Here is an 11,835-nt window from a genome sequence, read left to right on the forward strand (position 1 = left end):
ATGGTCGCCCGGTGTCTGTATATATATAATGTACGGGTTGGTGGGGTTATTATGGTCGCCCGGTGTCTGTATATATATAATGTACGGGTTGGTGGGGTTATTATGGTCGCCCGGTGTCTGTATATATATAATGTACAGGTTGGTGGAGTTATTATGGTCGCCCGGTGTCTGTATATATATATAATGTACAGGTTGGTGGAGTTATTATGGTCGCAAGTGTCTGTATATATATAATGTACGGGTTGGTGGGGTTATTATGGTCGCCCGGTGTCTGTATATATATAATGTATGGGTTGGTGGGGTTATTATGGTCGCCCGGTGTCTGTATATATATAATGTACGGGTTGGTGGGGTTATTATGGTCGCCCGGTGTCTGTATATATATAATGTACGGGTTGGTGGGGTTATTATGGTCGCCCGGTGTCTGTATATATATAATGTACGGGTTGGTGGGGTTATTATGGTCGCCCGGTGTCTGTATATATATAATGTACGGGTTGGTGGGGTTATTATGGCCGCCCGGTGTCTGTATATATATAATGTACAGGGTTGGTGGGGTTATTATGGTCGCCCGGTGTCCGTATATATATAATGTATGGGTTGGTGGGGTTATTATGGTCGCCCGGTGTCTGTATATATATAATGTACGGGTTGGTGGGGTTATTATGGCCGCCCGGTGTCTGTATATATATAATGTACAGGTTGGTGGGGTTATTATGGTCGCCCGGTGTCTGTATATATATAATGTACAGGTTGGTGGGGTTATTATGGTCGCCCGGTGTCTGTATATATATATAATGTACAGGTTGGTGGGGTTATTATGGTCGCCCGGTGTCTGTATATATATAATGTACGTGTTGGTGGGGTTATTATGGTCGCCCGGTGTCTGTATATATATAATGTACAGGTTGGTGGGGTTATTATGGTCGCCCGGTGTCTGTATATATATAATGTACGTGTTGGTGGGGTTATTATGGTCGCCCGGTGTCTGTATATATATAATGTACAGGTTGGTGGGGTTATTATGGTCGCCCGGTGTCTGTATATATATAATGTACGGGTTGGTGGGGTTATTATGGTCGCCCGGTGTCTGTATATATATAATGTACGGGTTGGTGGGGTTATTATGGCTGCCCGGTGTCTGTATATATATAATGTACAGGTTGGTAGGGTTATTATGGTCGCCCGGTGTCTGTATATATATAATGTACGGTTGGTGGGGTTATTATGGTCGCCCGGTGTCTGTATATATATAATGTACGTGTTGGTGGGGTTATTATGGTCGCCCGGTGTCTGTATATATATAATGTACGGGTTGGTGGGGTTATTATGGTCGCCCGGTGTCTGTATATATATAATGTACAGGTTGGTGGGGTTATTATGGTCGCCCGGTGTCTGTATATATATAATGTACGGGTTGGTGGGGTTATTATGGTCGCCCGGTGTCTGTATATATATAATGTACGGGTTGGTGGGGTTATTATGGTCGCCCGGTGTCTGTATATATATATATAATGTACGGGTTGGTGGGGTTATTATGGTCGCCCGGTGTCTGTATATATATAATGTACGGGTTGGTGGGGTTATTATGGTCGCCCGGTGTCTGTATATATATAATGTACAGGTTGGTGGGGTTATTATGGTCGCCCGGTGTCTGTATATATATATATAATGTACAGGTTGGTGGGGTTATTATGGTCGCCCGGTGTCTGTATATATATATAATGTACGGGTTGGTGGGGTTATTATGGTCGCCCGGTGTCTGTATATATATAATGTACGGGTTGGTGGGGTTATTATGGTCGCCCGGTGTCTGTATATATATAATGTACGGGTTGGTGGGGTTATTATGGTCGCCCGGTGTCTGTATATATATAATGTACAGGTTGGTGGGGTTATTATGGTCGCCCGGTGTCTGTATATATATAATGTACAGGTTGGTGGGGTTATTATGGTCGCCCGGTGTCTGTATATATATAATGTACGGGTTGGTGGGGTTATTATGGTTGCCCGGTGTCTGTATATATATAATGTACGGGTTGGTGGGGTTATTATGGTCGCCCGGTGTCTGTATATATATAATGTACGGGTTGGTGGGGTTATTATGGTCGCCCGGTGTCTGTATATATATAATGTACGGGTTGGTGGGGTTATTATGTTCGCCCGGTGTCTGTATATATATAATGTACGGGTTGGTGGGGTTATTATGGTCGCCCGGTGTCTGTATATATATAATGTACGGGTTGGTGGGGTTATTATGGTCGCCCGGTGTCTGTATATATATAATGTACGGGTTGGTGGGGTTATTATGGTCGCCCGGTGTCTGTATATATATAATGTACGGGTTGGTGGGGTTATTATGGTCGCCCGGTGTCTGTATATATATAATGTACAGGTTGGTGGGGTTATTATGGTCGCCCGGTGTCTGTATATATATAATGTACGGGTTGGTGGGGTTATTATGGTCGCCCGGTGTCTGTATATATATAATGTACAGGTTGGTGGAGTTATTATGGTCGCCCGGTGTCTGTATATATATAATGTACGGGTTGGTGGAGTTATTATGGCCGCCCGGTGTCTGTATATATATATAATGTACAGGTTGGTGAGGTTATTATGGCCGCCCGGTGTCTGTATATATATAATGTACGGGTTGGTGGGGTTATTATGGTCGCCCGGTGTCTGTATATATATATAATGTACGGGTTGGTGGGGTTATTATGGTCGCCCGGTGTCTGTATATATATAATGTACGGGTTGGTGGGGTTATTATGGTCGCCCGGTGTCTGTATATATATAATGTACGGGTTGGTGGAGTTATTATGGTCGCCCGGTGTCTGTATATATATAATGTACGGGTTGGTGGGGTTATTATGGTCGCCCGGTGTCTGTATATATATAATGTACGTGTTGGTGGGGTTATTATGGTCGCCCGGTGTCTGTATATATATAATGTACAGGTTGGTGGAGTTATTATGGTCGCCCGGTGTCTGTATATATATAATGTACGGGTTGGTGGAGTTATTATGGTCGCCCGGTGTCTGTATATATATAATGTACGGGTTGGTGGGGTTATTATGGTCGCCCGGTGTCTGTATATATATAATGTACGGGTTGGTGGGGTTATTATGGTCGCCCGGTGTCTGTATATATATATAATGTACAGGTTGGTGGGGTTATTATGGTCGCCCGGTGTCTGTATATATATATAATGTACAGGTTGGTGGGGTTATTATGGCCGCCCGGTGTCTGTATATATATAATGTACGGGTTGGTGGAGTTATTATGGTCGCCCGGTGTCTGTATATATATATAATGTACGGGTTGGTGGGGTTATTATGGTCGCCCGGTGTCTGTATATATATAATGTACGGGTTGTTGGGGTTATTATGGTCGCCCGGTGTCTGTATATATATAATGTACAGGTTGGTGGGGTTATTATGGTCGCCCGGTGTCTGTATATATATAATGTACGGGTTGGTGGGGTTATTATGGTCGCCCGGTGTCTGTATATATATAATGTACGGGTTGGTGAGGTTATTATGGTCGCCCGGTGTCTGTATATATATAATGTACAGGTTGGTGGGGTTATTATGGTCGCCCGGTGTCTGTATATATATAATGTACGGGTTGGTGGGGTTATTATGGTCGCCCGGTGTCTGTATATATATATAATGTACGGGTTGGTGGGGTTATTATGGTCGCCCGGTGTCTGTATATATATAATGTACGGGTTGGTGGGGTTATTATGGCCGCCCGGTGTCTGTATATATATAATGTACAGGTTGGTGGGGTTATTATGGTCGCCCGGTGTCTGTATATATATATAATGTACGGGTTGGTGGAGTTATTATGGTCGCCCGGTGTCTGTATATATATAATGTACGGGTTGGTGGAGTTATTATGGTCGCCCGGTGTCTGTATATATATAATGTACGGGTTGGTGAGGTTATTATGGTCGCCCGGTGTCTGTATATATATAATGTACGGTTGGTGGGGTTATTATGGTCGCCCGGTGTCTGTATATATATATAATGTACGGGTTGGTGAGGTTATTATGGTCGCCCGGTGTCTGTATATATATAATGTACGGGTTGGTGGGGTTATTATGGTCGCCCGGTGTCTGTATATATATAATGTACGGGTTGGTGGGGTTATTATGGTCGCCCGGTGTCTGTATATATATAATGTACGGGTTGGTGGGGTTATTATGGTCGCCCGGTGTCTGTATATATATAATGTACGGGTTGGTAGGGTTATTATGGTCGCCCGGTGTCTGTATATATATATATATAATGTACGGGTTGGTGGGGTTATTATGGTCGCCCGGTGTCTGTATATATATAATGTACGGGTTGGTGGGGTTATTATGGTCGCCCGGTGTCTGTATATATATAATGTACGGGTTGGTGGGGTTATTATGGCCGCCCGGTGTCTGTATATATATAATGTACGGTTGGTGGGGTTATTATGGTCACCCGGTGTCTGTATATATATAATGTACGGGTTGGTGGGGTTATTATGGTCGCCCGGTGTCTGTATATATATATATAATGTACGGGTTGGTGGGGTTATTATGGTCGCCCGGTGTCTGTATATATATAATGTACGGGTTGGTGGGGTTATTACGGTCGCCCGGTGTCTGTATATATATAATGTACGGGTTGGTGGAGTTATTATGGTCGCCCGGTGTCTGTATATATATAATGTACGGGTTGGTGAGGTTATTATGGTCGCCCGGTGTCTGTATATATATAATGTACAGGTTGGTGGGGTTATTATGGTCGCCCGGTGTCTGTATATATATAATGTACAGGTTGGTGGGGTTATTATGGCCGCCCGGTGTCTGTATATATATATATATAATGTACAGGTTGGTGGGGTTATTATGGCCGCCCGGTGTCTGTATATATATATAATGTACGGGTTGGTGGGGTTATTATGGTCGCCCGGTGTCTGTATATATATATATAATGTACAGGTTGGTGGGGTTATTATGGTCGCCCGGTGTCTGTATATATATAATGTACAGGTTGGTGGGGTTATTATGGTCGCCCGGTGTCTGTATATATATAATGTACAGGTTGGTGGGGTTATTATGGTCGCCCGGTGTCTGTATATATATAATGTACGGGTTGGTGGGGTTATTATGGCCGCCCGGTGTCTGTATATATATATAATGTACGGGTTGGTGGGGTTATTATGGCCGCCCGGTGTCTGTATATATATATATAATGTACGGGTTGGTGGGGTTATTATGGCCGCCCGGTGTCTGTATATATATATAATGTACAGGTTGGTGGGGTTATTATGGTCGCCCGGTGTCTGTATATATATATAATGTACGGGTTGGTGGGGTTATTATGGCCGCCCGGTGTCTGTATATATATATAATGTACGGGTTGGTGGGGTTATTATGGTCGCCCGGTGTCTGTATATATATAATGTACGTGTTGGTGGGGTTATTATGGTCGCCCGGTGTCTGTATATATATAATGTACGGGTTGGTGGGGTTATTATGGTCGCCCGGTGTCTCTATATATATAATGTACGGGTTGGTGGGGTTATTATGGTCGCCCGGTGTCTGTATATATATATAATGTACAGGTTGGTGGGGTTATTATGGTCGCCCGGTGTCTGTATATATATAATGTACGGGTTGGTGGGGTTATTATGGTCGCCCGGTGTCTGTATATATATAATGTACAGGTTGGTGGGGTTATTATGGTCGCCCGGTGTCTGTATATATATAATGTACAGGTTGGTGGAGTTATTATGGTCGCCCGGTGTCTGTATATATATAATGTACGGGTTGGTGGGGTTATTATGGTCGCCCGGTGTCTGTATATATATAATGTACAGGTTGGTGGGGTTATTATGGTCGCCCGGTGTCTGTATATATATAATGTACAGGTTGGTGGGGTTATTATGGTCGCCCGGTGTCTGTATATATATAATGTACAGGTTGGTGGGGTTATTATGGTCGCCCGGTGTCTGTATAAATATAATGTACAGGTTGGTGAGGTTATTATGGTCGCCCGGTGTCTGTATATATATAATGTACGGGTTGGTGGGGTTATTATGGTCGCCCGGTGTCTGTATATATATATAATGTACAGGGTTGGTGGGGTTATTATGGTCGCCCGGTGTCCGTATATATATAATGTACGGGTCGGTGGGGTTATTATGGTCGCCCGGTGTCTGTATATATATAATGTACAGGTTGGTGGGGTTATTATGGTCGCCCGGTGTCTGTATATATATAATGTACAGGTTGGTGGGGTTATTATGGTCGCCCGGTGTCTGTATATATATATATAATGTACAGGGTTGGTGGGGTTATTATGGTCGCCCGGTGTCTGTATATATATAATGTACAGGTTGGTGGGGTTATTATGGTCGCCCGGTGTCTGTATATATATAATGTACAGGTTGGTGGGGTTATTATGGTCGCCCGGTGTCTGTATATATATAATGTACGGTTGGTGGGGTTATTATGGTCGCCCGGTGTCTGTATATATATAATGTACAGGTTGGTGGGGTTATTATGGTCGCCCGGTGTCTGTATATATATAATGTACAGGTTGGTGGGGTTATTATGGTCGCCCGGTGTCTGTATATATATAATGTACGGTTGGTGGGGTTATTATGGTCGCCCGGTGTCTGTATATATATAATGTACAGGTTGGTGAGGTTATTATGGTCGCCCGGTGTCTGTATATATATAATGTACGGGTTGGTGGGGTTATTATGGTCGCCCGGTGTCTGTATATATATATAATGTACGGGTTGGTGGGGTTATTATGGTCGCCCGGTGTCTGTATATATATATAATGTACAGGGTTGGTGGGGTTATTATGGTCGCCCGGTGTCCGTATATATATAATGTACGGGTCGGTGGGGTTATTATGGTCGCCCGGTGTCTGTATATATATATAATGTACGGGTTGGTGGGGTTATTATGGTCGCCCGGTGTCTGTATATATATAATGTAAGGGTTGGTGGGGTTATTACGGTCGCCCGGTGTCTGTATATATATAATGTACGGGTTGGTGGGTTATTATGGTCGCCCGGTGTCTGTATATATATAATGTACGGGTTGGTGGGGTTATTATGGTCGCCCGGTGTCTGTATATATATAATGTATGGGTTGGTGGGGTTATTATGGTCGCCCGGTGTCTGTATATATATAATGTACGGGTTGGTGGGGTTATTATGGTTGCCCGGTGTCTGTATATATATAATGTACGGGTTGGTGGGGTTATTATGGTCGCCCGGTGTCTGTATATATATAATGTACGGGTTGGTGGGGTTATTATGGTCGCCCGGTGTCTGTATATATATAATGTACAGGTTGGTGGGGTTATTATGGTCGCCCGGTGTCTGTATATATATAATGTACGGGTTGGTGGGGTTATTATGGTCGCCCGGTGTCTGTATATATATAATGTACAGGTTGGTGGGGTTATTATGGTCGCCCGGTGTCTGTATATATATAATGTACGGGTTGGTGGGGTTATTATGGTCGCCCGGTGTCTGTATATATATAATGTACAGGTTGGTGGGGTTATTATGGTCGCCCGGTGTCTGTATATATATAATGTACGGGTTGGTGAGGTTATTATGGTCGCCCGGTGTCTGTATATATATAATGTACGGGTTGGTGGGGTTATTATGGTTGCCCGGTGTCTGTATATATATAATGTACAGGTTGGTGGGGTTATTATGGTCGCCCGGTGTCTGTATATATATAATGTACGGGTTGGTGAGGTTATTATGGTCGCCCGGTGTCTGTATATATATATAATGTACGGGTTGGTGGGGTTATTACGGTCGCCCGGTGTCTGTATATATATAATGTACGGGTTGGTGGGGTTATTATGGTCGCCCGGTGTCTGTATATATATAATGTACAGGTTGGTGAGGTTATTATGGTCGCCCGGTGTCTGTATATATATATAATGTACGGGTTGGTGGGGTTATTATGGTCGCCCGGTGTCTGTATATATATATATATATAATGTACGGGTTGGTGGGGTTATTATGGTCGCCCGGTGTCTGTATATATATAATGTACGGGTTGGTGGGGTTATTATGGTCGCCCGGTGTCTGTATATATATAATGTACGGGTTGGTGGGGTTATTATGGTCGCCCGGTGTCTGTATATATATAATGTACGGGTTGGTGGGGTTATTATTGTCGCCCGGTGTCTGTATATATATATATATAATGTACGGGTTGGTGGGGTTATTATGGTCGCCCGGTGTCTGTATATATATAATGTACGGGTTGGTGGGGTTATTATTGTCGCCCGGTGTCTGTATATATATATATATAATGTACGGGTTGGTGGGGTTATTATGGTCGCCCGGTGTCTGTATATATATAATGTACGGGTTGGTGGGGTTATTATGGCCGCCCGGTGTCTGTATATATATAATGTACGGGTTGGTGGGGTTATTATGGTCGCCCGGTGTCTGTATATATATAATGTACGGGTTGGTGGGGTTATTATGGTCGCCCGGTGTCTGTATATATATAATGTACGGGTTGGTGGGGTTATTATGGTCGCCCGGTGTCTGTATATATATAATGTACGGGTTGGTGGGGTTATTATGGTCGCCCGGTGTCTGTATATATATAATGTACGGGTTGGTGAGGTTATTATGGTCGCCCGGTGTCTGTATATATATAATGTACGGGTTGGTGGGGTTATTATGGTCGCCCGGTGTCTGTATATATATAATGTACGGTTGGTGGGGTTATTATGGTCGCCCGGTGTCTGTATATATATAATGTACGAGTTGGTGGGGTTATTATGGTCGCCCGGTGTCTGTATATATATAATGTACGGGTTGGTGGGGTTATTATGGTCGCCCGGTGTCTGTATATATATAATGTACGGGTTGGTGGGGTTATTATGGTCGCCCGGTGTCTGTATATATATAATGTACGGGTTGGTGGAGTTATTATGGCCGCCCGGTGTCTGTATATATATAATGTACGGGTTGGTGGGGTTATTATGGTCGCCCGGTGTCTCTATATATATAATGTACAGGTTGGTGGGGTTATTATGGTCGCCCGGTGTCTGTATATATATAATGTACGGGTTGGTGGGGTTATTATGGTCGCCCGGTGTCTGTATATATATAATGTACAGGTTGGTGGGGTTATTATGGCCGCCCGGTGTCTGTATATATATAATGTACGGGTTGGTGGGGTTATTATGGTCGCCCGGTGTCTGTATATATATAATGTACGGGTTGGTGGGGTTATTATGGTCGCCCGATGTCTGTATATATATAATGTACGGGTTGGTGGGGTTATTACGGTCGCCCGGTGTCTGTATATATATAATGTACAGGTTGGTGGGGTTATTATGGTCGCCCGGTGTCTGTATATATATAATGTACAGGTTGGTGGGGTTATTATGGTCGCCCGGTGTCTGTATATATATAATGTACAGGTTGGTGGGGTTATTATGGTCGCCCGATGTCTGTATATATATAATGTACGGGTTGGTGGGGTTATTATGGTCGCCCGGTGTCTGTATATATATATAATGTACAGGTTGGTGGGGTTATTATGGTCGCCCGGTGTCTGTATATATATAATGTACGGGTTGGTGGGGTTATTATGGTTGCCCGGTGTCTGTATATATATAATGTACGGGTTGGTGGGGTTATTATGGTCGCCCGGTGTCTGTATATATATAATGTACAGGTTGGTGGGGTTATTATGGTCGCCCGGTGTCTGTATATATATATAATGTACAGGTTGGTGGGGTTATTATGGTCGCCCGGTGTCTGTATATATATAATGTACAGGTTGGTGGGGTTATTATGGTCGCCCGGTGTCTGTATATATATAATGTACGGGTTGGTGGGGTTATTATGGTCGCCCGGTGTCTGTATATATATAATGTACGGGTTGGTGGGGTTATTATGGTCGCCCGATGTCTGTATATATATAATGTACGGGTTGGTGGGGTTATTATGGCCGCCCGGTGTCTGTATATATATAATGTACGGGTTGGTGGGGTTATTATGGTCGCCCGGTGTCTGTATATATATAATGTACGGGTTGGTGAGGTTATTATGGTCGCCCGGTGTCTGTATATATATAATGTACAGGTTGGTGGGGTTATTATGGTCGCCCGGTGTCTGTATATATATAATGTATGGGTTGGTGAGGTTATTATGGTCGCCCGGTGTCTGTATATATATAATGTACAGGTTGGTGGGGTTATTATGGTTGCCCGGTGTCTGTATATATATAATGTACGGGTTGGTGAGGTTATTATGGTCGCCCGGTGTCTGTATATATATATAATGTACAGGTTGGTGGGGTTATTATGGTCGCCCGGTGTCTGTATATATATATAATGTACAGGTTGGTGGGGTTATTATGGTCGCCCGGTGTCTGTATATATATAATGTACAGGGTTGGTGGGGTTATTATGGTCGCCCGGTGTCTGTATATATATAATGTACAGGTTGGTGGGGTTATTATGGTCGCCCGGTGTCTGTATATATATAATGTACGGGTTGGTGGGGTTATTATGGTCGCCCGGTGTCTGTATATATATAATGTACGGGTTGGTGAGGTTATTATGGTCGCCCGGTGTCTGTATATATATATAATGTACGGGTTGGTGGGGTTATTATGGTCGCCCGGTGTCGGTATATATATAATGTACAGGTTGGTGGGGTTATTATGGTCGCCCGGTGTCTGTATATATATAATGTACGGGTTGGTGGGGTTATTACGGTCGCCCGGTGTCTGTATATATATAATGTACGGGTTGGTGGGGTTATTATGGTCGCCCGGTGTCTGTATATATATAATGTACGGGTTGGTGGGGTTATTATGGTCGCCCGGTGTCTGTATATATATAATGTACGGGTTGGTGAGGTTATTATGGTTGCCCGGTGTCTGTATATATATAATGTACGGGTTGGTGGGGTTATTACGGTCGCCCGGTGTCTGTATATATATAATGTACGGGTTGGTGGGTTATTATGGCCGCCCGGTGTATTTTTCCCTCTCATGTCTGGTGGTTATTCCTCCTCTCATTATGTTGTATCTTCTCTTCGCTTTTCCTCACACTTTTTACCTCAGAATTGCTCCTGTTTTGTGTCTTTTCTCTCACAATCCTCCTGACAGGACTGACGTCCATTGTGCTCCCTCCTCTATCTCATTCTCCTCAGCACTGACTCCACCCCTTCCCTCCTGCCACTCATATGCATGAAGCCTCCTGATTGGTCAGGGGTTGAGCACAGTCAGTATCTGCAGTGTCTTCCCTCAGTACAGTCCTGTGCTGCCACCATCTTTGTCTGTTACATATCAATCTAATGATGAGCCCCTAGAAGAGCAGCATCCGCTGGGGGACTCCTGTGCATTACATGGACTGATCATTGATTTTAACCCTTTCACGCCGCAGCCCTTTTTCAGATTTTCATTTTCGTTTTTCCCTCCCCACCTTCCAAAGGCCATAACGCCTTTATTTTTCTGTCGTTATAGTACTATGGGGGCTTGATTTTTGCAGGACGAGTTGTAGTTTTTCGTAGCACCATTTATTTTTCCCTATAATGTACTAGGAAACGGGAAAAAAATTATTGGTGGGGTAGAAAATGAAAAAAACTGCGATTCCGCCATAGTTTTTTCCGCGCCATTTTTACGGAATTCACTGTACAATTAAAACAACATATTCATTTTATTCTATGGGTCAATACGATTACGCCGATACCAAATATGTGTAGCTTTTTCTATATTTTACTACTTTTACAAGTAAAAACCTAAGTGTAAAAAAGAAAATTTATTTTGTTTCGCCA

General features: G+C 43.6%; 1 long non-coding RNA gene across 5 annotated transcripts in view; it reads right to left on the reverse strand.

Annotated features, from left to right (window-relative positions):
• LOC142665474 (uncharacterized) overlaps positions 1-11,202 on the reverse strand; it is a 155,313-nt gene extending 144,111 nt beyond the window's left edge. For all 5 annotated transcript variants that reach the window (XR_012851512.1, XR_012851513.1, XR_012851510.1 and 2 more), the window contains exon 1: positions 11,118-11,202. This is a non-coding gene — a long non-coding RNA (uncharacterized LOC142665474). The remainder of the gene's footprint in view (positions 1-11,117) is intronic.
• Positions 11,203-11,835: the final 633 nt, after the last annotated feature.

This window comes from Rhinoderma darwinii, chromosome 13, assembly GCF_050947455.1.
Source record: "Rhinoderma darwinii isolate aRhiDar2 chromosome 13, aRhiDar2.hap1, whole genome shotgun sequence".
NCBI classification, from domain to species: Eukaryota; Metazoa; Chordata; class Amphibia; order Anura; family Rhinodermatidae; genus Rhinoderma; species Rhinoderma darwinii.